Below are 27,967 nucleotides of genomic sequence, written 5' to 3'. Positions count from 1 at the left end.
ACCGTATCATAATAATTAGAAACCGTAACCGTATATAACCGTAACCGTTTAACTGCAACCATACTTAACCGTAACCATTTTAACCGTATATAAAATTACTAACCGTAACCGTATACAAAATTTCTAACCGTAACCGATGGTTAAGCAACCTTAACCGTAATAACCGTAACCGTGGTCATGCCTAGCTGTGATGGCAATTTAGGAGCGTGTGCGTCAAAACTGCGTCGTTTTTATAGAATTATAACGGTTAGAAAGACAGCTGGCATTTTGTCCATCAAAACTATTTCGTTTTATATAAACGGTCCCTTGCGTCAAACGAGCTCCGGTGGCGGTGGATGCGCTTGATCCAGGCCCAAATGAATTTTAGGCCCAATAGTTTGTTGTCGCCCATATAGTTTATTTAATTTTCCCCAAAAAAAATAAATCGCGAGTTTTCCCTTTCTCTGTCCGAACGAACGACGTCGAGTGCTAGATTGTTCGACGGCGATGGGAGCTGGGAGAGAAGTCAGCGTATCGCTAGATGGAGTCAGAGACAAAAAAACTTGATGCAGCTCAAGAAACTCAACACGGTTCTCTTCCCTGTTCGCTACAGCGACAAGTACTACGCTGATGCAATCGCTTCCGGCGAATTCACCAAGCCTGGTTCGTCTTCCTTTTTTTCTATTACAATTTCATGGGAATGTGCCGGAAGCGATTGTACCTGAAAGTTAGTTGCTTTTGGGGGGGGGGGGGGTTATGATGAACTGTTCTGTGATTAGGCTTGGTAGACTCTCTATAAAGGAAGTATCTATTGCAATCGTGCTTTGCTTTGGTTGTCTGATTAGTCCCGTTCACAGGTCATTTTAAAAGTTTGATTATGGTTTGTCTTCTTGTTTGTTCTGTTCCGCGAAATTTCTTGACTGAGCCGTGTTTTATTTAGGTTCAGAACTAGTGTCTGATATCAGAAAGAAGATGATTTTGTTTGAAATATTGGTATAAGATTTCTTTCTAATGCTTGAATCCACGAGTTTAGTTGCTTTCTATTGTCTGTTGTTACTTATTTATGTTTGCACTTTGTGATTGATGACATAGATGTGGATAAAGTATCATTTTGATCATTGTTTCTAACGTGTTTGACTATATGGACACTGCATTATTTGTTTAACTAAGCAAAGCTTTTTGTATATTAAGCATTTGTACCTAGTAATCCATTATTGCTGATAGACTTATTCACTTAATTTTCTTCGTGTTCCTTTGTGTGAAATGCTTGGTTGGAACATCTTTTTGCGGTAACCAGTTTCTTAAATGTACAATAAGATGCGATTATGAAAGTTTAAAGACTGTAGACAACATCTTAACTTTGGCAGTAACTATTTCATTGCTGTTGCCTGGATAGTTATGTTCTTGGTGTTACGTTTATTTTCTCCAATTTGTGAGAAAAGGAAAGTTCTTCATGTTCTAATAATGGATTTACTCTCTCTCTCTCAACATATTACAGTGACATATGTGTTGGAGCTATCGCCTGTCGGCTGGAGAAGAAAGAAAGTGGGGGCATGCGAATTTATATAATGGCGCTTGGTGTTCTTGCACCATACCGTGGGATTGGCATTGGGAAGTCGTAAATCTGCTATCCGAAACCAACTTGAATCTTGATACTGACAAAACATGAATAATGTAGAAAACTGTTTCGTAATTCTATTGTTCCTTACGTTCTAACACATGAGGCTAGCTGTAGTATGTTTATTCTGTAGTTCTCTAATTAGGGATTCGAACCACCAAGAAATAGTCCTGAGGGTTTTATGCAATGACTTCCTCGTATATCAAGATTTAAGATTGAATTCCCCTGCTTTAAAAAAGGGGAAACTCTGTCTATAACTTGTGTATCTTGTTTTCTTTGTCTTTTGCAGGTTCAAAGCTATTGAATCATGTTCTTGACATGTGCTCCAAGCAAAACATGTGTGAGATATACTTGCACGTGCAGACAAACAATGAAGACGCGATTAAGTTCTACAAGAAGTTCGGGTTTGATATCACAGATACCATACAGAACTATTACATCAACATTGAACCAAGTGATTGCTACGTTGTCAGCAAGTCCCTCGCTCAGTCTGAAGCCAACAAATGATGAAAAATACCCAACTCGGGGAAGCCATTCCTCCCCCAGTTTCTTTGGTTTTTCAATTCAAGATCTATTAATGTTATGATGATCCGTCGGTTTCCGAGTTTTGCTTGTTTTCTTGACCTTAAAGTTTCTTATTGATTCTAAATTTTATAGATTCATGGTTATATATACTTGCTGGTTTTGGACCTTTTTTGGTTGGGGAAGTTTTAACTTTGCAATTCAAAGCTTTATATACTCGTACACTTGCCACTCCAGGGGTTCGAAATTGAGATTCCATATCTGAAATGTTGTTTTATCAATTTGAGTAAGGATGCAAGATTCTTGTTATGAGTGTTAAATATTCAAGAAAATAATGAACTGTTGAAGAAATGACTTTGGCTTGCGTGCCGTTAATTTACAGTGAATACAGAGAGCTGTGTACTTCTAGATTCTAAAAACGACACGATTGTCTAAGAATCTCCGTTCATCCGATTGATTCCGCCTCTGCAATTGAGCTCCGGTTCCTCGAGTCGCTCTTTTTTACTCACTCGATCCAATTGACCAATGCGGCGTTCTCGTTTTGCTGCCCAAGTTTTCTCCGACGCCTCCACTATTTCTGTTCCAATCTTCGCCACCATGTCTACTCGTGCTCCTGTAAATTTCCTCAGCCATGCTCTAATTGTATCACTCTCGCTGTGTTGCTTCGCTTAATGGAAGATTAATTGTTTTTCTTACGGAGCAGTACAGAGGTGGTCGAGGACGAGGCCGAGGTGGGAGAAGTGTCTCCGATCGGCCGTACAACAACGACGCAGGAAGAAGAGATCAGTTCGTTACTGAAGACTCGCATTTTCAGTCAGTTCATGACGCCAATCTCCGATTCCGACATGGTGAACCTTACCGACAACATCAGCCTCCGTTAGGTCAGCGGCAGCAACCACCGTTCAATCATAATTACGGATTTCGACCTCCGCCGCCGTCTCGGGGTCAGTGGCGACAATTCCGTCAACCTAATCATCCCCCATCCAATCAAAGCTATACGGCTTGCCCTCCCCCTCCGTTCTATCAAAACATATGTCTCGGCCGCCTCCGCACGGAGCTTCCGTTAACGGCCACGGTCAAAACCTTCAGATTACCGTGAATGGGAACATGCTAAAACGCCGCTGCCTCCTGGCTCCGGTAAGTTTTGCTAAAAATTTGATCATCTCATTCAACTTCACGCCAATTTCTATTTTTTTTTCGTAATTTGATTTACTTTTTTTTTGTTTTTGTGTTCAGAGAAGTTTGTTGTTCTCTCGTATAACATCTTGGCGGATTACCTTGCAAATTATCACTGAAGAAGTCTTTACTTTCACATACAGAGGAATATGTTGAGTTGGGGATGTAGAAAGAGCAAATTAGTGTTCGAGCTTGGCCTATGGTCTGCAGATATAATGTGCCTTCAGGTTATTGTTTCTGCTATATCTTCTTGTAATTGTTTGTATGAAGGACTAAGAAGACAAAGCTCTGTTGCGTTTTCATCATATGCACAGTGATCTAATGTTTTTTGCATATGTCAGGATGTTGATAAATTTCAGGACTTAGAGGAGGAGATGAAGCCCCGGGGATATAGTGGCATTTGGAAGGTACGTATATGTTCTAAATTTGTTGAAAAAACAGTCAGGGTTTATCTATCTTTCTTATGAGTCAGCATCACCTGCATTGTTTAGTGTTGTTTAAAGATGGTGGTTTTAGGTTTGTATTCTCTACTAACTCTCTTGGAGTAAAAAAGATTATATGGTATGTATCAAAGCTTCTAAGAACTAGGCTTCAATTGTGGGGCTAACTCTTTCGTAAAAAAATGTAGATGCGGACTGGTAATGCTGTTGACGGCTGTGCAATATTTTGGCGATCAAATAGGCACTACAACAAATATGTTCATTCTTATCACGAGAAAAACGCTATCATAGGCCTATGATAGCGTTTTCATTGACGCTGTTTTAGGGTACTGTTATTATATGTACCCCACATACAATAGCGTGAGATAAGTATGCTATGTTATATTTTTATAACATGGCTCTAAAAAACGGCTGTATTATCACATTAAAAATTTTAAAATAATTTATACAATATTTGATTTTTCGTGCTATGTTATACATCTCTAATATAGCTGTCGCGAAATGCTGTTTCATCTTTAATAATTACTCAAATTATGTGCTATGTTATGTTCTTATATCATAACGTTTTTTTAAAAGCTACGATAGATGATTAAAACATAGCATTATTCAAATGTCACATATTCTATTACCTGTACTTTTACAGCATTTTCTGATATGTGATTATAGAATCATTGATTAAACATAAGTTCAGATTCAAAATACATAAGAAAAGTCTTAAGAACAAAATAAACCATCAGGTACATTACACAATAAAACCATCGGTTTAAGACTTAATGACCTAAGTGCATCTGCTAAAATTTCAATTTCATCTGATGGCCTCCAAACTTTTACATTGCTCACCTTCACAATATCTATCCACACTTTAACTGCATTAGAACCCAAGGGAGTGTGGTGAACCTTATGTGTTGGCTTATTTGTTGCCCATCGTCCTTCAGCCACAACCATATTCTTTCCAGTTAAATCCATCAACTTGCACTTCTTATACTCCTTGGAAATAACTTTATTAATGCGCTGCCATGTTTACAATATAAACCATCAGTCATTATAATTAACGAAAACAACTTCATAATATATGAAAACACTTACTAGAGACTTCCAGAGAGGAGACTATGATGGTAAATTATTCTTTACTGGAGACCTTGGACATGTTGCATCATCAATAGGAGATTCAGAGCCAGATGCAGACTTAGAAGACATAGCTGCAGATTTAGACACTGATGCAGCCTTTGAAGTTGTTGCTGAAGTTTTGGACTCTGCTTCATACTTCGAAGTTGTGTCTACAGACTTGGCCTTTGATGCAGACCTAGAAGCTTCTGGTATATCAGTTGGAGATGAGGTATTTTCAAAATCAACTCTACTCAGGGGCCAGGATACCAAAGCCATCAAACAGTCCTCAAGATATGACATTTCAGTTGTAGGTCTCCATAGTGATATATCAGGCTGCTTTACTGAATCCACAAATACTTTAACTGCTTTTGGTCCAAGAGGAAGTCCATTAACCAATGCACTTGGTTCTTGTGTCTTCCAATGCCCCTCAGCAATAATTACTTCACGCTTAGACAAATCCAATAGTTTACATTTGTTTGCTTGTAGACCCTGTCAAACACAATCAGTAAACAAATCCAGCATGAATAATTATCATGATACACAGGGGCAATACATTGCTAACACATTTATATAAATTAAAAATACCATAGGGGCAATGTCTTCAATTTGGATGTCTTTGTCTAGAAGTTTACACTTATCAGCTGGCCATGCGATTATATGTCCAACAGCTTCGTTCATATTACAGATCTTGTGTGCAGGTCTCCATAGAAATGCATCTGGTTTATATGCAGCTTCAACTAACACTTTGAGATCCATAGGGCCTAGGCGACAGTCATTTACTATGTCATCGGGATCAGAAGAAAGAATACGACCCTCACCAACATTTTCATCAGTCGTCTCAGTCCAATCAAGAAATACACACTTAGGATGTCCTCTTCTATTTACACTCTGCAAAAATTTTATGAGAAAATAAGAGTTATAAACGTAAATAAGAAGAATCACTTAGCTGATATTTGATTTTAATTAAGAATCTTTTACTCTTGCAGCTGAGTTTTCACCCATTTCAGCTTAAAACAAAGAATGAAATTAGTAGGAAGAAGAAGAAATACATGCCCTCGATTTGAGCTTCTCAAGGACGGCGAAATTGGGGCTTTTATTGATTGATAGAGATTTCAGTAAGAATTTGGAAGAAGAAATCGAGCTGAGTTGCTTTCACGAGAGAGAGTATTGGCGGACTAAGTCATTTTCTTTTGCAAAGTATGAGTCTGTTCAGTGACTTAGGCGCTAAAGTGAAATAATATTTCGCTAAGTATTGGAGAACTAAGTCATTTTCTTTTGCCGCTATAGAGTTTTTCTATGATAGCGCTTTGTATGTGCTATTATCAAGTAACCAAAAATAAAAAACATCTTTCATAGCAGTAAAGACAAATGAGCTATCCTCGTCTGCTATCAATGTGGGTATTTGTTGTAGTGAGGTTTGATTCCCTTTCTCTTCCTTGTGTTGTTCAGTTTGGAATCTTGTTTGGGATCTCATTTTTATCATATTAGATCCAAGTTGGTTCATGAGGAAAGCATCCAGTTCAAATAACTTGGTCTTCGGGATAATGTTGCCCAAATTTGTGTGCTTGAGGTAATATAAATACCTTATGGGGATAGTGACTTACATACATTTGCCACTTTACCCTAAATCAAATTCGGTTCTGTGTAGACACTGTTGATTTCACGTACAAAAGAAAATGAGACCCCTCCACCTGAAAGATAACGGAAAAAATATCTATAAATGTTACTACCATATCATTTAATGGATGGATAATTGACATTCACTAGGAAGCGGCTGATTTTCTTCAGTTACAGGCTATACTTTGTGGGTAGGTTGAAGTGAATTGCCATTTCTTTTTGCAGCTCTGCTGGTTCCCACCGAGTTGTCATTTGTAACACTCACATGCTTTTTAATCCTAAAAGAGGAGACTTTAAACTTGGTCAGGTACTTTCCTTTAGTGCCATATTCTAGTTTGTAGAAATCTTTTGCCAAACGACAGTTTTACTCTTTGATTTAACTCTATCTATACACATGAACATGTAAAAGTGTTAGTTGTCTTCGATAAAACTTTTGAAGCAAAACACTTCGCCTCCTTCTTAACTTGGTTTGTTTAACTGTTTCCATTTATCATCTATATATTTATCTCTGTTACGTAGGTCAGGACACCCTTAGATAAAGCTCAAACTGTTTCAAAGCTCTGGGATGATGCGCCTGTTGTTCTTTGTGGGGATTTCAATTGTACATTAAAGGTAGGACACTCTTACCTTAACCAGTTGGTATACTCAAAATAACTTGTTTTGTGACATGGTCTTAACATTCTTCCACCTGGTTGTAGAGTCATTTGTACAACTTTATTTCAGACTGGAAGGTAAAGCTTCATTGTTAGGCAAATCCTTCATCTATTTCGTAACATTATATATATGGTTCACATTGTATCTTGTGCTGCTCTCTACAGTTGGATTTGTCTGGTTTGGCTAGAGACAAAGCTTCAGGGCAAGGTTCTGGTGAGTTTCGTCCACCAAGGCCAAAAAATTATATGACGAGGTAGAGCAAGAACTCACTAAGTTCTTCGACATCATTATGTATTTGGTTTTTCAACTTAACACCTCCATGTTTACTCTAGAATCTTTGGGTTCTACTCTGCTTTTGCAATTGCCAACATGGTTGATAAGTCTCCCTAATTTTCCAGGTTTCAGTCCGCCAATAAATCTCCAGAAGATCAAGATCAACCATCAGATTCAATCACAAATGCTCATATGGAGAATAACTTCAACATAGATGTTGGAAAGGCCCCCTCCAAAAAGACATTTGATCTTCCATGTGGTGATACAATTCTTGCTGGTCACAAAGCCACCTCCAGCTCAGACCAAGTATTACCATGCGTGAATATGGCCTCAGATTGTAATTTTTGAATAGAAAACAGAAAACCTGATGTCTCCGGGAATCTCTCGATGTTTTAAGATCTTTCTTCAGTAACCATATCAGATACAGAACCTCAACATGCTTCCAGTGCTAGAAAAGATTTGAATACAGATCATTCGGTAAGTTCTGGTTTATCAGAAACAGAGCATTCTCCTGAGGAAATATGTTCTAGTGATCAAGATATTTCTTCTAGTTTCTCCACCAAGGTTGACACTACTTTGGCTGAGGTGAAACTAGATGGCTTAACATTGTACTAAACAGTAGTATGGGCGCAAGATGAAGAAAGTTTAGGTGAAGATGGGGAAACCTTTTTGGCTAAGCTACATGATTATAATGAAGACTTGGGTCAAAAATGGAAACTTGTAAATGAACTTCCACTTAAATAGGGGTTTGAAGCTCTTAATAGTGACAAAATCACTTATACTCCATCCTCTTGGATTCCAATGGAGATAGCAATTGCAACAGGTGACCCAGAGAGAACAACGGTTGAACATGCTCTGGAGCTGAAGAGCACTTACTCAGAAGTGGATGTATTGTAATATATTTCCTACAGTTTTGTCCTATTATCTTCTGTTCCTTGAGAAATTATATACATAGGAAGCTGTTGAAATTTGTGGTTAGGGCCAAGCAAACACAAGGGATGAAAACAGAGAACCTGTAGTGACCAGTTATCACAGATGTTTTATGGGGACAGTTGACTACATATGTGATATGAGCCGACTTTGATCTAGTGATTGGAGCCGTGATTGAAACTAGAACAAGAGATTAAAGCTAAACCTTCCCTTTAATCCAAGTCTCTTTCTAGAGAATTAGGTTAATTGTTGGAGGCTTTAAATTCTCATTAGCATAAGAGAGTTCTTATATAGAACCTTACACCGACCTATCTCTCTATCTGGCTATTAAAAGTAATTTATATAAAACCTTAAATCTAATTAAAAAGAAATAATACCATAATTCTAATAATCATATCAAAACCTAATAATCATATCATTATTCCCCTCTTCCACTTGAAGCTTGTCCTCAAGCTTCATTTCATGGCATGTCCTCCTCTTCAATTGGTTCGTCGTCTTGATTAGCACCATCATTGACTATAGTGATCTGAAAAAGGACTGGTTTGCAAACATGCCCTCGGGTGAAGAATTCATCACAGTTGAAGCAAAGACCTTTTGCTCGTCGCTCTTCCATTTATGCGGTGGTCAATTTCTTCAAAAATAGTTGTTGAGGAGCTGGTTTCTCTTCTGTTTGTCGGGGAAACTGAGCTTCCTTGTCTTTCCCACCCTTGGAGCTCTCACGATTTCATGTCCTAGGGAACAAGATCGAGTGTTGAGCTGTTGGTGCCAAATGTCCTCCAAACGTCTGTGTCCGCTTGTCATTATCAATCTTGTATTCATTATCTCGGTCATATTCCATTGCTTCAAATATTGTCTTTGGCCTCAAATACTCAACTTCTTTTCTCAAAGAATCAGTTAAACCCACACAGAACTGCCATAACTGCTTATCACCTGATAGCTTCGTTTGCCTTACCAAACATTCCTCAAACTGCTCACAATACTCATCTACTGTTCTTGTGTATCGTAGGTTACTTAGCTCACCCATAGGATTTACTGCATCTGCTCTGCCAAATCAACTTTTGCAGATTTTCTTAAACTCTCTCCAACCCAGTCGATGTGTAACTAACCTTCGCAAATTGATATACCAATGATGTGCCTTATCCGTCAACACAAAGGTTGCTTGACGCACTTTCGCATCATCGTTGTATATACCTTGATCTTCAAAATAGTCTTCACACTTCTGCAGCCACTCAACATCATTCGTTGATCCATCATAAACCGTTAGACGGTGGAACTAAGATTCTCTCAGCCTCCCTTCCTCCACTCTCTCTTACTTCAACTCCATTTTTCCAAAGAGCCCCCTTGTGTTCCCTAAAGTCCCCCGTCATGTGAGTTGATCGCTCCTCTTATGGAAGTTCCCCAATGGGTCTCACCGACCATTCTCCTCTGCTTCCACTCCATGTTCTCTTCCCATAGAGCATTGTGCCCAAGGTACACTGGAGGAAGTGCCTTTACCCTATCCTCCTTCTCCTCTGCTTCCACTCCATGTTCTCTTCCCATAGAGCATTGTGCCCAAGGTACACTGGAGGAAGTGCCTTTACCCTATCCTCCGTTGGTGTTGATATTTTTTCCTGCTTTAGAAACCAATGATGTGTCTTTTTCAACCTCCTCTGCTTCCACTCCCACCACTGAGGCCAAAAAACGAATTTTCCCTAAGACCTCTTATCGATTTTCATAGCTTCCCTGATATGGGTTTGCTCTTCACGAACCTCTACCATCCTTGACTTATTCTGCTCTCGCTCCTCCTGCTGGTCCGCTTTTATGGACTCAAGGGCGGTTTGGTGTGAGTTTGAAGTCTGGCAGAGTTCACCCAGGTCAGCTTGCATACGTTCGAACGATCTGTTCAGGTCTCCAAGTGTCTTCATAACTTGCTCAAACTGTGATGTAGTCATCGCCCCTTCTCCCATTGAACCGACATGCTCTGATACCACCAAGATGATATGAGCCGACTTGGATCTTGTGATTGGAGCTGTGATTGAAACTAGAACAAGAGATTAAAGCTAAACCTTCCCTTTAACCCAAGTATCTTTCTAGAGAATTAGGTTAATTGTTGGAGGCTTTAAATTCTCATTAGCATAAGAGGGTTCTTATATAGAACCTTACACCGACCTATCTCTCTATCTCTCTATTAAAAGTAAATTATATAAAACCTTAAATCTAATTAAAAAGAAATAATACCATAATTATAATAATCATATCAAATCCTAATAATCATATCATATGGTATTAACATTAGAAGCAAAACCATTTGTGATAAAAATTACTTCATTATTGTGGATTATGCACGTTTTGACATATTCTCATGTTTGATTTCTGGTTTGGGTTAGGCGGTCGGAAGGTCTTCAAACAGTGCGTGTGCTTGCTCCAATACCAAAGCAAGCAATGCAGTGGACACCAGGCTTCCCAACTCCAGTAAACTCCCATGATATTATTGTTTCTTTTATAGCCTAGCTTTTTAACTGAATTAACTACAAAACTTTTTCATTTTTGTATTTCCTGGTTTGTTACAGAAATGGGAAGCGATCTCATTGCACTGGTTTCAGAGTTGGCCTTTTGCAGCAGCAAAACTCTGCCCAAAAGCTGATGATAAACAGGTGGGTGACTGCATTAGAAATCTAAGAAAGTGTAAGGAGATAAGATGTTGGAGCTCTTGGGTTCAAGCACACCCTCGTTGCAATGTTGGTGATCTTAACGTCAACAATAGCTTAAATTATATCCCAGCAAAACATCTAAGAGTAAACTTTTTACAGAATCTCATAGGCTCCAGTTTTGTTTTTCTCTTTATCATAGTTTACAGTGACAAATTATATTTGAGTTTTGTTTTGGGCAGACTCTCGATTTCAAAAAATCTGCAATACAATAAAGGTTTAACCGTTTAATGCATGCTTCTTCATTTTAAATGTCTTCAGTGTTTACACCCAACTTTCAATTTCAGTCTAGACTGATTCTTTCTGTTATTACATATGAACACCTAGCATTATCAATGTCCTTGTGTCCAATATAAGGACATCTCACATTAGTACTTAGTCGCTGCAATAATATTCAGCACATCCAAAACTTGTTGCATCAATGGTCGTTTCTTCTTGTCCCGCTTGGTGCAACTTTGGATGAGTATGCCCATCAGTTTTGCCGCTTTCATAGGATAATCGATTCCAAGCCGGGTATCGATTATTTCGCCAATCTTATAATTTTCAGACAAGAAAGATCCAGTCCGAGCACCTGCGCTATGATTCTTCAAATTTGTTAGTCTGTCTACTGAACCAGCTAAAAGCTCAAGCAAGATCACGCCAAATATGTAAACATCAGTCTCCATTCCCACATAACCTACATACATATTACACAGTTGTCTTAACATTAAACAATGAAAGATTAATCAGGATTTGTAAAACAAAACTTAAAGATTTTGGTGTACCTGACATGAACCATTCATGAGGTATGTATTCAACTCTACCCACAACCACAAATCTCTCATATGTCAAACGTTGATTTTTTTAGTCAAGATAAAACAATTTTGCATTGTATTGCTGATGAAATCCAAACCTGGATATTAGTTGCTAAGATCACAAAACAAACAGAGAAGAAGAATGGAAATAAAGTCATTACCTCGTCAAGCATATTATTATGCGGTCTAAATTATAAATGTAGCAGGCTGTTCTTGATCGAGTGGAGAAAAGCAAGACCTTGAGCTGTTCCAATGGCAATCTTAACCCGTATTTCCCATGGCAATGCCTCTTCCTCTGTTGAGAGAGTAACACTGAAACTGAATGTATAGCAAAATTATCTTATACCGATTTATAGAAGGGACACATTAATTAGAAGAGATCGATCTTAACTTCCGAAGATGTGATGATCTAAACGTCCTTTGTGCAAGTATTCTAAAACCAAGAGTGAACTTTTTTTGTTATCTTCACAACAGTAACCCAAAATTTTGACGAAGTTTAGATGAGGATATTTTTCTACAGACTTCACTTCTTCCTGTAGCTCATAGTTTTTTTTTGCCCATCAATTAGTACACAACACATAAAGACAATTAAATATATATATATATATATATATATATAGTTGAATGAAAAGAGAACAGACTTTGCTTACCATCCACTCTTGTAGAGCCTCTGAACTACTATGAAGACATTCAATGACAGAAACAGGGGTACCTGTTTTAGTTCTTGATGGTGACAATGTGGTGTCATCAATGTAGTCCTTGTAGAATGCTCAAAGACAGTGATTCTCGCAATTTCGACCATGTCTTGTCTGAATTTCTCCATTGCTTTCATCCATTCCGAGAAGCTGAAGACTCTCATATTCTCGTTTTACGCCTCCACTTTTACATATACATAGATAAGAACATGAGGTGGAAGCAACTATTCTAGATCCATTATGAGTTTGACAATAAGAGTAAGACTTGATTCAGTCTATTGAGAAGTTTTCAAACTGTCAGAAGTTTCCCTTAAAGTGATCATATTGCTAGAAGCAATATTTTACAGTTCGTGGAAAAAAGTTTTGTAGACTTTTGACACCTTTGAGGAGCAAATGGTGAGAGTTTATCTCTATGAGAGTGTTGATCATTGTTGTTGATCTTAGAGATCTCATAATAGGTTGAAAATAGAGCGGGAACAAGGTAAGAGAAGATCTTAAAGTTATGTAAATCCGAGATTGAACACTGACTAGAATTGTGTTCAAGAAATATTTTCAAGAAAGTTTGAGGATGTAGGCATTTGTTGAACCTCGTTAAAAGAAAAATTATATGTGTCTCTTGTCTCTTCAGCACTTACAAGCGGTTCTTGTTAAAATAAAGGTACAAGAACAAGTCCAAATATGTTGATGATGAAAATGTTATCTAATCTCGAGTAAAGATTTCACATACCAAGGAATATATGGAGAAGTTATTGATGAAATATTACTCATGAAAGATGGAGAAATCAGATTGTATAAGATCAAATATTTCATGAAATTTCTCGTGGTTACAGATTTGATATCTGATGGAAGAGATGTTATCTCAAGATGCTTACATCATATTACATAGAAAAATGGTCTTGTGGTACCATACTAAGAAGAAGAGTTGAAAGAGAAAGTTTTACAAGGAGAGTATAATAACTCCAATGTATAAGATGATTGTTTGGAAGATTATATGTAATAAAAGAAGATTTTCTATATGAAAGGGGTTCAAATGACTTGAAGTTCAATGACCCAGGAGAATATATGATGATCATATGAGTTTGTACCTGAAAGCGCTATTTATAACAGTTCAGAAAATTGATACATATGATCATAAGCGTGGTTTTACTCTTTTTCCCTTATCATGGTTTTTATCCCATTCGGTTTTTCCACGAAAGGTTTTTAACGAGACAACAAAAGAACACGCGAAAGATAAACACCTAAAGAAGAATATTATGATTCCAATGGTGAAAGACTATCATCTTCAAAGTCTTTGAAATTCATTGATGAGATTATGAGAAACAAAAATAATGATAAAGATGAGTCACTTGCGAGACCCATGACCAATAGAAGAATGGCGATACACGTATATTACAGATTCGTTCAAGTGAAGATTTGGCGAACCATTTACCAAGGCGTTTCCAACCACTATTTCCAACAAGCTACATCATCATATTGGCTTGGTCATCTCGAAGATTTCAAGTGATGTACTCAAGAGGGAGAATAAAAGCGCGCTGCACTCTTTTCCTTTAACAATGGTTTTTCCACTTGGTTTTCCTGGGAAGGTTTTTAATGAGGCAGCATCTCATATGCGCATTTGGGACTACATTTTTATAATGGTCATCCAAGGGAGGCTGTTATGAATCTATACTAATAATTGGGAAGCAAACTTTGGGATAAAAAAACAATAAAACAAGTATGCCATACAATGCCCCAACGCCCAAAAAAAGAAAGAACAAAGAAAAAACTATATCGAGAGCAAAGAGGTAATCATATCATAACAAAACTCGCGGATCTATGTGTATGGGGATTACCCAGTTCGGATCTTGGATATATTACATGAGTATCCAAACAGTGTTTTCTTACCAAACCTATAAGCAAATCCAGACGACATCATAATAAGTACATACCAAATCTATCTGTTGGACATTAAAACTGCACAAAATCAGTTATTCCATTAATCATATAATCCCGAAATTACCTCCATATAACATCTCAAACCTCAAATAACCATATCTAATAACATATTCATCAAATTCATAATTAACCTTCTTAAAATAAAGCAAACTATCTTGACGCCATATCTAAATAATTCAAATCGCAATATTAGTTTCTAAAATCTAATTCCATATATTTTCAAAATCACACATGCAATATAGAAACTACCCGAAACTACCTCCATCATATCTATAATTTAGCTTGGTCAACAAGATTATCTCTAATCTCACTTTAAACCCTATCGTCTCCTCTTAGCTCTATAAATACTGCTCATCACCGTAGCTCATAACACCAACACCAAGAAACATAATATTACTTAAAAATCAAGACTCTTATCTAATAGATTTTCAATTGGCTACAACTACAGCAAAGAGGAAACACATTCAATACTTCCAAGTTCCACTCCTCTTAGTCATAATAATCAGTCTAATGGATTTGTTCTCTTACTTCAAAATTACCAACTTTCTTGCTAGGGATGATGGAAGCTACCTAACACCAGCAAAAATCGAGCACTTATCTTCTGCAAAATAAACACCATATGAAAAGAGTAAGTATTACATCTTCAGGTATTGAGCTATTCCTCGATGTTGTGTTCATGAGCTTATTCAAACACTTTTTCATAATTAACTTACTCTGCTTTTAGTCTATTTAGGTTCACAAACCAAATCTGAGGTTACTTCAATTTTCCATAACAACATTGGAGAAAATAGAAGGTCCTCTGCTTTTGTCCTCAAAGGCAACACCAATATAACGTTAGTTTTATTTTTGAGATCATAAAATACGCATTCATTTATATGTTAAAACATATATATCACCAATTAATTTATCTACTCTTTTTTCATTTGGTAACAATGTTAGAATTCAGCTTCAAGTGTAATCAAACATAAACATCGGCCTATTCTTTACAAGCCAAAAGCTTGCATTTTGCTCTAGGTACGCTTATAACATTTGAGAGACTCCACTTTAATGTCTGAATCTTTAAATTTCCAATGGTCAAGCTAAGTCACAGTTGAACAAAGCAACACTTATAGCAGTACTAGAGATGAAAATACACCTCCTAATTTAAATCATGAACCAGAAAGTTTAGATGAACAAAAGGTTAATGGGGGAAAACAATGTCAGTAGTTTAAGGCAGCACCACATCTTTACAAGCTGAGCTTTCTGAACATGATTTCTATAACTTGATGTCCGTTTATACTGAAGAAAGAATGTACTAAATCAATATCTTAAGAGAGAGTAGAGATGTTTGCCCGAAAGAAAAAAAATGAGAAGACTAACGAGTTAAGTTCCCCTATATTTCCTTTATATTAGTTAGCTTCTCTATTTTGAAAGAAAGTAATATCAAAGAGAAACAATACAATCAGTCGAGCTTTATTTGCAGGCACACAGTTTTTGATAGATAAAACCACTAGATATATAAATAAAACCAGACAAAAAGCATACACAAAGTTACAAAAAACATTTGGAACAAGAACACAAAGTCTAAATTCTCTTTAACACAAGACATGATTCCACAACTACAAAGTCCAACTCCAAGCTACGTAAGCTAAGAGATCAACATAACAAATTCACTAGATGAATTAACAAATTGAGAAGCAAAGATGTAGCAATTACTCAAACTTTGCAATAGAAAAAGAGCTCTATCAACAAAAACAACAAAAACGAAATCAGAGAAAGAGATGTTTACCGTGGAAACAATATACAGGTGTAGGGGGAGGGTTTGGTAGATTCTCAGATTTGCTTCAGACGCAATAGCTGACGTGATGGATGAACGAATAAAGTAAGAGTATTGACGAAACAAGATGGGTAATTACAAATACAGTTGACAAGAGACTAGCCATTGTTCCATAAATGAACCAATTGTAGATCTCCAGAAACAATTCAAAGACACCATCATTAATTGAGTTTCTGTTTTGAAGGATAGTTTCTTAGGAATTTATTGGCTTCACAAAAGCATTTTTGCAAAAAAAAGAAAAATCATAATGATAATGCCTAAAAAGATTGTAAGCAATAACAATCCAACAAATAAGAAGATCCAGTATATTAGAATAACTAATTTACTCAAAAATTATGTCATATTTCACTCAATCATCTCATGAAAAACTGATTCCTAAATCTAACACAACATTCAAAAATAAAGTTAGATGGAAAGGTTATTGCAAGACAATTTACATAGCTTTCCGAAATTGAAGATCTCGAGACCTCTGAATATTATACACTAGCGAGAGGAGGAGAAGACGAAGCGGTGGATGAGAGGAGAGGTAGGTTTCATTGACAAAACGGAACAGATCCGCGGCAAGAAAGGATATTTTAGAGACATCGTCGGTAGGTATGGTGGCGGATTTGAAATGGTGAGGAGTAGTGGAAGAGGTGGAGGAGGATGGAGAATCTGAGTGAAGATCGAGCAAGTAGCATGGGCTCAATATGGGAAAAAGACAAGAAACTGCATGTTATTCACTATGCAAGTAGGACCTTGGATGAAACTCAAGAAAGATATTCAACAACAGAGAAGGAGCTTCATGCAGTGGTATTTGCCTTTGAAAACTTTAGAAGCTACCTAATGGGTTCAAAGGTTATTGTGTACAATGATCATGCTGCTTTGAGGCACATCTACTCAAAAAAAGACACCAAACCAAGGTTGTTAAGGTGGATCCTACTCCTCCAAGAGTTTGACATGGAAATAGTTGATAAGAAGGGTATAGAGAATGGAGTTGCTGATCATCTATCCAGGATGAGGATAGAGGAAGAACTACCAATTGATGACTCAATGTCGGAAGAGAAACTGATGCAACTCGAGGTCACTCGACCGAACACTCGAGTAGACACTCGATCAAGTATGTTTGGACACACGGTCGAGCAGATCCAAATGGAGGAATGGATGACACTAGACAATGAAGATTTGCCATGGTATGCTGATATAGTCAACTACAAAGTCTGTGAAGAAATCCCAGCAGACATGGACCCTTACAAGAAGAAGAAACTGCTCAAGGACATCAATGGTTACTATTGGGATGAACCCTACTTGTACAAAAAGGGAACTGATGGACTGTTTAGGAGGTGCATAGCAGAGAATGAAATTGAAGGAGTGTTGGGACATTGTCATGGTTCTGCTTATGGAGGCCATTTTGCAACTTTCAAGACTGCCCACAAAGTCCTACAAGTTGGTTTGTGGTGGCCTACATTATTCAAGGACACTCACAAGTTCATTACAAAGTGTGATGTTTGCCAAAGAATGGGGAATATAACAAGAAGGAATGAGATGCCCCAAAACCCAGTTATGGAGGTTGAGATATTTGATGTATGGGGAATTGATTTCATGGGACCTTTTAATCCACCTTCAAATGGGAATGTCTACATATTAGTAGCAGTGGACTATGTCTCCAAATGGGTAGAGGCTATTGCAAGTCCTACTAATGATCACAAGGTGGTTCTCATACTTTTCAAAACCATAATCTTCCCAAGATATGGAATTCCAAGAGTTGTGATCAGTGATGGAGGGACACACTTCATCAACAAAATATTTGAAGGAATGCTTAGGAAATATGGAGTTAAACACAAGGTGTCAACAGCTTATCACCCTCAAACAAGTGGGCAAGCTGAAGTATCAAACAAGCAAATCAAAGCCATTTTATCAAAAATAGTGGGAGCAACAAGAAAAGACTGGTCTAACAAACTTGATGAAACACTTTGGGCTTATAGAACAGCTTTTAAAACACCAATAGGAAGGACCCCATTCCAACTTGTCTATGGAAAGTCTTGCCATCTTCCAGTTGAGGTTGAGTACAAGGCTTTATGGGCAATCAAATTTTTGAACCTGGATCTAGAGACAACACAAGCTAAGAGAAACCTTGATTTGCATGAGCTAGAGGAGATAAAGTTGGAAGCTTATGAGAGCTCCAAAATCTACAAGGAAAGAACAAAAGCTTTCCATGACAAGAAGATTATCATTAAAGACCTAAAAGCTGGAGACCAAGCTCTGCTTTTCAACTCAAGGCTCAAGCTGTTTCCTGGAAAATTGAAAAGTAGGTGGGGATGTCCTTTTGAAATAAAGGAGGTGCTACCATTTGGAGCTGTAAAACTTCCCAATAAGGATGGTAGTGAGTTTATAGTTAATGGTCAGAGAATTAAGAAATATTGGGGAGAAAAGGAGAAACATGGGAAATGCACAATGTTTCTCAAGGATGCTCCTACATCTTGAGAACCTAAAAGAAGTCAAGCTTAGTGACTTTAAACAAGCTCACTAGGGAGAACGTCCCTAAGGTATCTCTGTTTATATAGTTTAGAGCTTTTGGTATTTTTAATCTATTGTTTTTTGTGTTTTTATAGTTAACAAGGCAAGGGAGTCTGATTAGAAGAGGAAAAGAAAGCTCGCATGCCAAATCGACCACCCCACTCGACTGAGCACTCGACCAAGTACCAGTTGATGGCTACAGTCGAGTTGCCTCCTCCACCTCCAAATCTAAATCCAAGCTCCAGCTACACCTTTGACAGCATAAATGAGTATGTAGACACCTTCTTCCACAACCAATAAGGTACCAACATCACCATTTCAGTGTAAATACCATTTCCTCTCATGTTTAGTTTTCTTTTCAATCTTGAATCCTCTTACAAATTTTTCTTACACAAAGAACTGTGTAATTTAAGTTTGGGGGAGGGTTTGAGATAGCATTTGACATTGTTTTCTATTTTCTTATTTCAAATTTTTAGCACAATCATGTTAGTATTTGCATTTCATCTAAGGCATAGAAAAGACCAAAAAAAAATGAAATTTTTTCACAAAAGTCTTTGAAAAAACAGAGTGTTCATGTAGTTTGCATTGCATATTAGGATCTTGTTAGGACTGTTTCATATTGCATTAGGGGTCAATGATGAGTTTAGCCTTGTTAACTTGCTTGAATTCACTAAACTAGGATCAATGCCCAAGTTAATAGTACTTTGATACTAGTTGAGTAGCTAGAAACATAAGATTGAACCAAGTCTAGAATTCCTATATTGCATTCTGTCTAAACTAAAGCATGTTGTGATAGGAAATCATTTCCTATTTATAAGAACCTAATATTGACTTTTAAATATCAGTTTGTGCATTGCTTTAAACTCATGGATAATTATTCATATTTGGATCATCTTTCCCAATTTTTTTACCACTCTTGTTGATCCAATTAGCTGAATTCATTATTGAATCAGTTTCCCCTACCCTTAACCAACCCTTCTTTCAAGCCATGTTATATCTTGTGTGTGTGAGGCCTATTTTAGGATTGAGCTTGGTAGAAAGTGTTAGATTTGAACTGACAAGAATGAAACCTTGTGTAGTTCTAGTTTGCATTTTTCAAACTAGATAGGACTAGGAGGTTTAAATTCTTGGTTGGGACTTGGTATGTTTAAAAACAGAGAAGAAAAGAGGGAAAAGAGAAAGTAAAGGGTAGAGTCTTTACGAGAGGAATATGTTTAAGTAAATATAAGCTCTAGTGAAAGAATGGGAAGTATGAAATTGTTAAAGATGGTTCTGTTCAAAGAAAAGAAAAGTCTAGCAAAATGCTTTGATGTTTTAAGAATAAGAAGTAAAGAAAACCATAGAAAATAAGTAAGAATCTCCCATTCCACTAGAAAGATCATATAAGAAACTTCTCCTAAGACTTTAAAATCAAAAGAGAAAAGGGTGAAAGAGAAGAGAAGAAGTTAAAGGGTAGCACTAGGATCAATTGGGTTTAGATTGATAGGATAAACACTTTGGGTGCCTTTGGGTAGACAATGTTTTGTTCTTGTATGTGTCTAAGTGTTCTTACCTTTAGCATTCTTCTAAAGCTCAATCCATTTTTATGAGAGAACCTTGATATTGATAAGCCCCACTCTAAAGAGAGACCATCATTGTCTCTAAACCTTTTACTACCAAGCCAAATGAGTTTAAGCATTGCATATAATTGATTCATGTTCTTGATTAATGAATGTTAAAGGAAATGGTTGATTTGAATGCATGTGGACATCTCAGGCTCAAATCAGTAAAGGTTGTGATATACTTGTCTAAAATCTTTAAGTAAAGCTCATTAAACTTGCATCATAGTACTAGTAACTTGGACATTGATTCTAGATGGTCTATTTGCAAGCTTTAGGAGCTGAGATCCCACTTTCAAACCTCACCTACCTTCTTATGTCTTGTTCATTTGCTTGAGGGCAAGCAAAGACTAAGTTTGGGGGTGTTGATGTTCATATATTTTACCCTGTTTTCCCTTAATATATTCACATCTTTTGCATCTTTTGCTATCTATTTTGACCATTATTGCATAGCTTTAGGATTGTTCTTGCATTAGAGTTTAGTTGCATTGCATTTGCATCTTTTCATGCATAAACAGGTGATTTTGGAGCTTAAGGAGCATGGAAGCAATGCTGAGGAGAAGTGAAGCAATCATGAGGAGAAAGCAAGAGAGCTAAGGCTGAAGAACCAAGGTCCGGAGTCCAAATCGACTGCCCACTCGACCAGACACTCGACCGTGTGCTGAGAGGGACTCGACCGAGTGGGAGGAGCACAAGAGGAGCCACCTCGACCGGTCACTCGACCGAGCACCAGGTCGAGTTGGTCGAGCCGCCTGGCTATTTTGTCTTTTAGCGTTTTTAGGGCTTCCACTACTTTTTCTATATAAGGGCTTGTACCTGCAGCCACCAAGGGAGTCGAGTTTTTTAGAGAGTCAAAAACCTAGTTTTTACCTTTTTTAGAATAATTCATTTTGCACTTTTATTTTCTTAGATCTTGTACTTCTTTTAAAAGGAGAAAAAGACTAAATTCTTCAATATTGTTGGTTTCATAACTTTCTTAATATTGAGAATTTGAGTTTGGTTCTTTCTTCAATATTGTAGATCTTTGATTTATCTTCCTAATGATGCAAGTTTCAGTATTTTCTGGGTTTATGACTTTGTTGTTCATCATGTGTTCTTGTGAGTAGTTGCTTAGGATCTTGAGGATGGGTTAGGTTGGGTTGTGTTTGAGGTTTGTTTGATTTGGTCAAGCTTGATTGTTGTAGATCTCTTCTAGGCTAGATGTTCTTAATGCTGATCCTATATATGAGAGGGTAGGATCTGATTTCAAGCCTCGTAGCATCACACCAATGTCTAAGGAACATAGATAAGGCTAGATCTGGAGACTATCATTAGGCTTGCTAAGAGATTAGAAGTCTTGTTTGATTTTTGACATATTGCTTAATGCCTGCTTGTGTAGATTCTTTACTTTGTGAGAACAAGACTAGAGATGCATGAGTTTAATTGTTTCTTGCTATGAGAGTGGATTAAACATGTCTTAGAAATATATGTCTAGAGATTAGCTCAAGTTGTTTGAGATTTTATGACCAAGTTAGATGACCTCAATCATAGTCCAGCCCATGAATCCCTCCTCAAGACCTTCCTTGTTTATTGATTTCTTAGCTTAAATCATGTTGTTTGATCGTTGTTTGATGCGTTTTGGTATTGCTCTTTTTTTTTTGTGTTGCTCTGTTTTGCGTATTTGTCCAGCTCGACCCTGCACTCGATCAGCACTCGATCGAGTGCTTGCTCGAGTTCCAACCCAGAACTTGTGTTTATGATTTGTGTTTGTCCTGTTTCATTCATTTAGTATCCTGTTCATTACTTACCTTGCATTAGTTCAATACTTGCATTATCATAGTTTCTATTTTTGTTTTAGCTTCATAATTGTCATAATCATTCTGTTCCATTTGCATTTAGCTCCTAGTTCTTGTAGTTTTACTTTCTGCATTTTACATTTCATCATAGGATTGTTAGTGACAAACAACCTTCACATCTGGCTTGACTTAGACTCATATGCACATCTTGATTGATCACAAACACTCAGATTGGATTGACACCTCTTATACTACAATTGCATAAGGGGAATTGAAACACCCTGCCATCCATTCATTCATAAGTCATCATTCCATACATCATTCATCACCACACCCACAAAAAAGACCTATTTCAGTTCTCCTTCCTATGTCTTGTTTATTTGCTTGAGGGCAAGCAAAGACTAAGTTTGGAGGTGTTGATGTTCATATATTTTACCATGTTTCACTTTAGTATATTCACATCTTTTGCATGTTTAACTATCTAGTTTGGCCATTATTGAGTAGTTTTAGGACAGTTTATGCATTAGAGTAGCTTTGCATTGCATTTGCATAGTTTCTTGCATAAACAGGTGATTTTGGATCCTAAGGAGTATGGAAGGATGCTGAGAAGGATTTGAGCTACCAAGTGAAGATAATCAAGGAGATATAGCAGAGGGAACCAAGTCCACAAGTCCACTCGACCACCAAACTCGACCAGACACTCGACCGTGTGCTAGGAGGGACTCGATCGATTGGAAGAAGCAGAAGAGGAGACCACTCGACCATGTACTCGACCGAGCACCTGGTCGAGTTGACCGAGCCGCCTGGCTATTTTGTCTTCTAGCCATTTAGGGCTTCCTGATGTTCATATATTTTACCATGTTTTCCCTTAGTTTATTCACATCTTTTGCATCTTTTGCTAGCCATTTTCATCATTATTGTGTAGCTTTAGGACTAATCATACATTAGAGTTTAGTTGCATTGCATTTGCATCTTTTCATACATAAACAGGTGATTTTGTAGCTTAAGGACCATGGAAACAATCCTGAGGAGAAGTGAAGCAATCTTGAAGGGAAAGCAAGAGAGTTAAGGCTGAAGAACCAAGGTCCAGAGTCCAACTCGACCAAGCACTCGACCGAGTGGGTAGATGGACTCGACCGAGTGGAGTGTGCACGAGAGAAGCCAACTCGACCATGGACTCGACCGAGCACTGGTCGAGTTGACCGAGCCGTTGACTACTTTGACTTTTTCTATTTTTAGGGCTTCCACCTCCTCACCTATATAAGGCCTTGTACCTGCAGCCACCAAAGTGTGCAACTTTTTAGATATTCCCTAAACCTAGTTTTTACCTTTTTTAGTTTTATTCCTTTTGCATTTTTATTTTTAAGATCTTGTACTTCCTTATGAAAGAAGACTAGATTCTTATATTTTGTTGGTTCTATAACTTTCAAGATATTGAGAATTTGAGTTTCATCCTTTCATCAATATTGAAGATCTTTGTTTAATCTTTCTAATAATGCAAGTTTCAATATTTTCTGGGTTTTTGACTTTGATCACCATGTATTGTTGTGAGTAGTTTCCTTAGGATCTTGAGGATGGGTTAGGATGGATTGATCTTGTGGTTTGTGTGACTTGGTCAAGCTTGATTGTTGTAGATCTCTTCTAGGGTAGATGATCTTAATGCTGATTCTATATCTGAGAGGGTAGAGTCTGATTTCAAGCTTCTTAGCATCACACCAATGTTTAGGAAGCATAGATAAGGCTAGATCTAGAGCTTACCATTAGGCTTGCTAAGAGATTAGAGGTCTTGTTTGGTTTGAGATGTATTGCTTAATGCCTGCTTGTGTAGATTCTTTACTGTGTGAGAACAAGTCTAGAATTGCATAGGTTTGATTGTTTCTTGACCATGAGAGTGGGAGAAACTTGTCTTAGATTAATATGTCTAGAGGTTAGCTCAAAGTTTGCTTGAGATTTGTTGACCAAGTTAGATAACCACAATGATTAGTCCATCCCATGAATCCATCCTCAGGACCTTCTTTGTTTATTGAAATCTTAGTCTTAATCCTGTTGCTTGCTTGTTGTTTGATTGGATTTAGCATTACTCTGTTTTTATTGCATTGCTCTGTTTCTGCGTCTAGTCTAGCTCGACCACCCACTCGACCTACACTCGGTCGAGTGCTGCTCGAGTTCATCCCCAGAACTCTGTGTCTATGATTTGTGTTTGTCTTGTTTCATTCCTGTTTCATTCCAGTTGCATACATTTAGTTTTCAGTTCATTAATTAACTTGCATTAGTTCATTAGTAGTAGTCTCTGTTTCTGTTCTTGCTTTATCACTGTTTCAATCATTCAGTTTCATTTGCATCTAGTTGTTAGTTCTTGTAGTTTATTTTCTGCATTTTACATTTTCTTCCTAGGATTGTTAGTGACAAACAATCTTTACATTTGTCTTAACTTAGATTCATATGCATATCTTAATTGTTCACAAACACTCATTTAGGATTGATACCTCTTGTACTGCAATAGCATAAGGGGAATTGAAACACCCATCCATCATTCCATTCATATCTCACCATTGCATACATCATCATTCACACCACAATATAAACTTGTTTCAATTTGGCGTCGTTGCCCATTTGAGTGTGTTTTTGTGACAATTAGGATCAAAAGAAGTCTAAGATTAAGTTCGTTTATCCACTTGTTCACTACTGATCTCGTTTCTTCTACTGCTTGTCTGTGATTGAGTTTCAGGTATCAGCTCGACCACCAACTCGACCACCACTCGACCGAGTGCGTGATCGAGTACTTGATCGAGTCAGAAGCCGGATTCAAATAGACTTCACAACTCAGTCTACTCGACCTTCAACTCGTGCCAGTGCTTGACCGAGTGTCCGTACGAGCCTGTAACCATGTTTCAAAGCAGTCAGTTCCATTATGCACCCATGCACCATCAACAAGGTTTCCAGACTCAATGGTGTCACCCTCCAGCGTTTCAGACCTACCAAGCCCAACAACCTGACTTAAGAGCTATGCTGCAACAGCTGTTGCTTGGGCAAGCCAATAAGCAGATTGAGGAAGCAAGGCAGTTTGAAGAGCTGACCCAGAAGTTGAATTCTTATTCTAATGACCTGAGTAACAAGCTTGAAAGTCTGACCTCTACATTCCAGTACATGGAGAGCTCCATTGCTTCTACTTCAACTCCTAAGCCCCACCAATTTCCTGAACAAGCTAGTCAAAACCCACGGGAGTTCACTGCAAAAGCCATTCATATCCTTGATGAAGAAGTCACTGAGGACAGTGAAGTTCAAGCTGGGGAGGATTGGTCATTTCTTGAAGCTCAGAGTGAAGTTTGTGCAAAGCAGACTGAATCCGGTAGTGCACTCGACCATCTGCTCGAGCCAGCACTCGACCGAGTGCCTGATCGAGTGGTCGATCGAGCTGAGGACACAGAAACTGTTAAGCCTGCTAAGTACATTCCTCCTGCTTACAAACCGCCTCTACCATTCTCAGGACGTTTCAAGGCACAGAAGCTGAAGGAACTAAGGGAAATCATTGAGAGAAAGGAAATGATGGCTTTGCAACAAGAGAAAGTATTGGCCATTCAACAAGAGGTTGTCATTGAGGAGAAGGAGGAAGATAGAGGACCTCCTTTGGAAAAATATGCTCACCATCCTGCACTTAAGGACATGCTTCTTGAATTATCCAAGCAGAAGGCTCAAGACCAAGACATGAAGGATTTAAAAGAGATTGGGAAAGCTGTTATCCCAACAAGCTTAAGGATCCAGGTCCATTCAATCTACCTTGCTCCATCAGCTACCTTCACTTCAACAAATGCTTGTGTGATCTTGGAGCATCTGTTAGTGTCATGCCCTACTCTATAGCAGAAAAGCTTGGACACACTGAATTCAAGCCAAGCAACCACTACATAAGTCTAGCTGATGGTTCACACAAAGATGTAGGTTGTAAATTTGAGAGCCTCCTAATCAAGATAGGCAAGGCAAGAATTCCCACTGATTTCATCATAATAAAGATGGATAAGGAGGTAGAGGATCCAATCTTGCTTGGGAGACCATTCCTTGCCACAGCAGGAGCAATCATTGATGTTAAGGAGGGGTTGATAAGGTTGAACATAGCTGAAGGTTTGACCATGAACTTTGATATTACAGATCCATCTAACCAACCAACCATTGGAGGTCAACCATTTAAGATTGAAGATAAGGCTGATTTTGAGGTTTTGAGAGAAGAAGAGACTTCAAAAGCTAAGGTCTCATCTCATGAAGAATTAGTTCAACATCTCAAGGATTCAGTTCAAGTGTTAGCTGGTTTAGTGAAGGGTCTTCAAGTTCAGCTCACCAAGAGGTCTTTGAAGAAGGCAAGACCAAGACTCAAGTTTAAGAAGAAACATGGTTCAAGTGCTAAAGAAGTAGTGATCAAGAAGGAACACCAAGGTTACCAAATAGAACCAGGGGGGATTTCATCACCTCCTTGGTCTCTAAAACAAGCTTGAAAAGGCATCAAAAGTCAAGCTTAGTGACTTTAAACAAGCTCACTAGGGAGGAAGTCCCTAAGGTATCATTGTACATATGCTTTATTTTCCTTGTAGTTTTGATATTTTTGTTTTATGTTTGTGTTGGGCAGGCTGTTTAATGAGAGTGTAGATAGGTTTGGAGAGAATTGGACTTGGAAAAATAGACTCGCAGTCCAGCTCGACCCCCCACTCGGACATGCACTCGACCGAGTCACGGTCGATTGGCATTGTCGAGCTGCCCCAATCACCTTCCTCCAGTCACCAGCAGGACCCCAGCTACACCTTTGATAGTATGCAGGAGGATGTGGACAGCTTCTTCTCCAATCCTTGAGGTAACATTATCACCTTACCATTGTATATACCATAGCATTTCATATGTTGTGTTTTGTTTTAAGTCTTGAATCCTCAAGCAAATTTCTTTCACACAAGGGACTGTGTGATTTAAGTTTGGGGGAGGGTTTGAGATAGCATTTGATGTTGTGTTTTGTTTTCTTATTTCAAATTTTTATCATCATCATGTTAGCACTTGCATAATCATCTAAGGCATAGGAAAACCATAAAAATTTGAAAATTTTTTGCAAAAATCTTTATAAAAAAAAGAGTGTTCATGTAGTTTGCATTGCATATTTAAGAGTTTTGTTTAGCATATAGGACTGTTTGCATTAGGGATCTATAATAAGTTTTTCCTTGTTAGCTTGCTTAATTCACTAGACTAGGATCAATGCCCAAGTTAATAGTACTTTGATGCTAGTTGAGTGGTTAGAAGCATAAGATTGAACCAAGCCTTGAATTCCTGAATTGCATTTGGTCTAAATTGAAGCATGTTGTGATTTGATGCCATTTCCTATCTATAAGAACCTAATATTGACTGTTAATTATCAATGTATGCATTGCTTTAAACTCATGGATACCATATACTTATTTGGATCATCTTTCTCCTTTTGCCACTCTTGTTGATCCAAGTAGCTGATTTCACTTTTAAATCAGTTTCCCTACCCCTAACCAAACCTTCTTTCAAGCCATGTTTATTCTTGTGTGTGTGAGGCCTATTTTTGGGATTGAGCTTGGTAGAAAGTGTTAGGTTTGAACTGACAAGAGTAAAGCCTTGTGTAGTTCTAGTTTGCATTTTTCAAACTAGATAGGACTAGGTGGTTCACTTGTTGGGTTTGGGACTTGGCTATTATGAGAAGAAAAGAGGAAAAAGAGAAAGAAAAGATTAGAGTCTTTAGGAGGGGAATGTGTTTAAGAAAATTTAAAGTCTAGTGAAAGAATGGGAAGAATAAGGTTGTTTAAAGATGGTTCTAGTTAAAGAAAAGAAAGAAAGAAAAAAGAAGTCTAGCAAAATGCTTA

The 27,967-nt window shown here is 37.7% G+C and overlaps 1 long non-coding RNA gene and 2 pseudogenes across 3 annotated transcripts; 2 read left to right on the top strand and 1 right to left on the bottom strand.

Moving 5' to 3' along the window:
- The first annotated feature begins 421 nt into the window (after positions 1 to 421).
- LOC147925449 (uncharacterized) lies at positions 422 to 2,335 on the top strand. 2 transcript variants are annotated; one of them, XR_015585487.1, is made up of 3 exons: positions 422 to 642; positions 1,478 to 1,597; positions 1,887 to 2,335. It is a non-coding gene; the product is annotated as an uncharacterized LOC147925449 (long non-coding RNA). The 2 variants fall into 2 exon arrangements; XR_015585486.1 differs by having other exon boundaries at positions 1,478 to 1,653.
- Positions 2,336 to 2,506: 171 nt separating this feature from the next.
- Positions 2,507 to 8,598, top strand: LOC104773515 (carbon catabolite repressor protein 4 homolog 6-like; annotated as a pseudogene). The gene is made up of 13 exons (XR_002037174.2): positions 2,507 to 2,734; positions 2,823 to 3,256; positions 3,356 to 3,522; positions 3,637 to 3,702; positions 3,924 to 3,976; positions 6,331 to 6,412; positions 6,491 to 6,538; positions 6,683 to 6,766; positions 6,979 to 7,071; positions 7,158 to 7,190; positions 7,278 to 7,366; positions 7,512 to 8,274; positions 8,366 to 8,598. The product of XR_002037174.2 is annotated as a carbon catabolite repressor protein 4 homolog 6-like (transcript).
- A 2,773-nt stretch (positions 8,599 to 11,371) lies between these two features.
- On the bottom strand, positions 11,372 to 12,656 carry LOC104773516 (inactive serine/threonine-protein kinase BKN1-like; annotated as a pseudogene).
- Between the last annotated feature and the right edge of the window lie 15,311 nt (positions 12,657 to 27,967).

This window comes from Camelina sativa, chromosome 16, assembly GCF_030686135.1.
Source record: "Camelina sativa cultivar CO46 ecotype springtype chromosome 16, ASM3068613v1".
Lineage (NCBI taxonomy): Eukaryota > Viridiplantae > Streptophyta > Magnoliopsida > Brassicales > Brassicaceae > Camelina > Camelina sativa.
The sequence above is the reverse complement of the archived record's forward strand: the minus strand, read 5'-3'. Positions and strand labels throughout refer to the sequence as shown.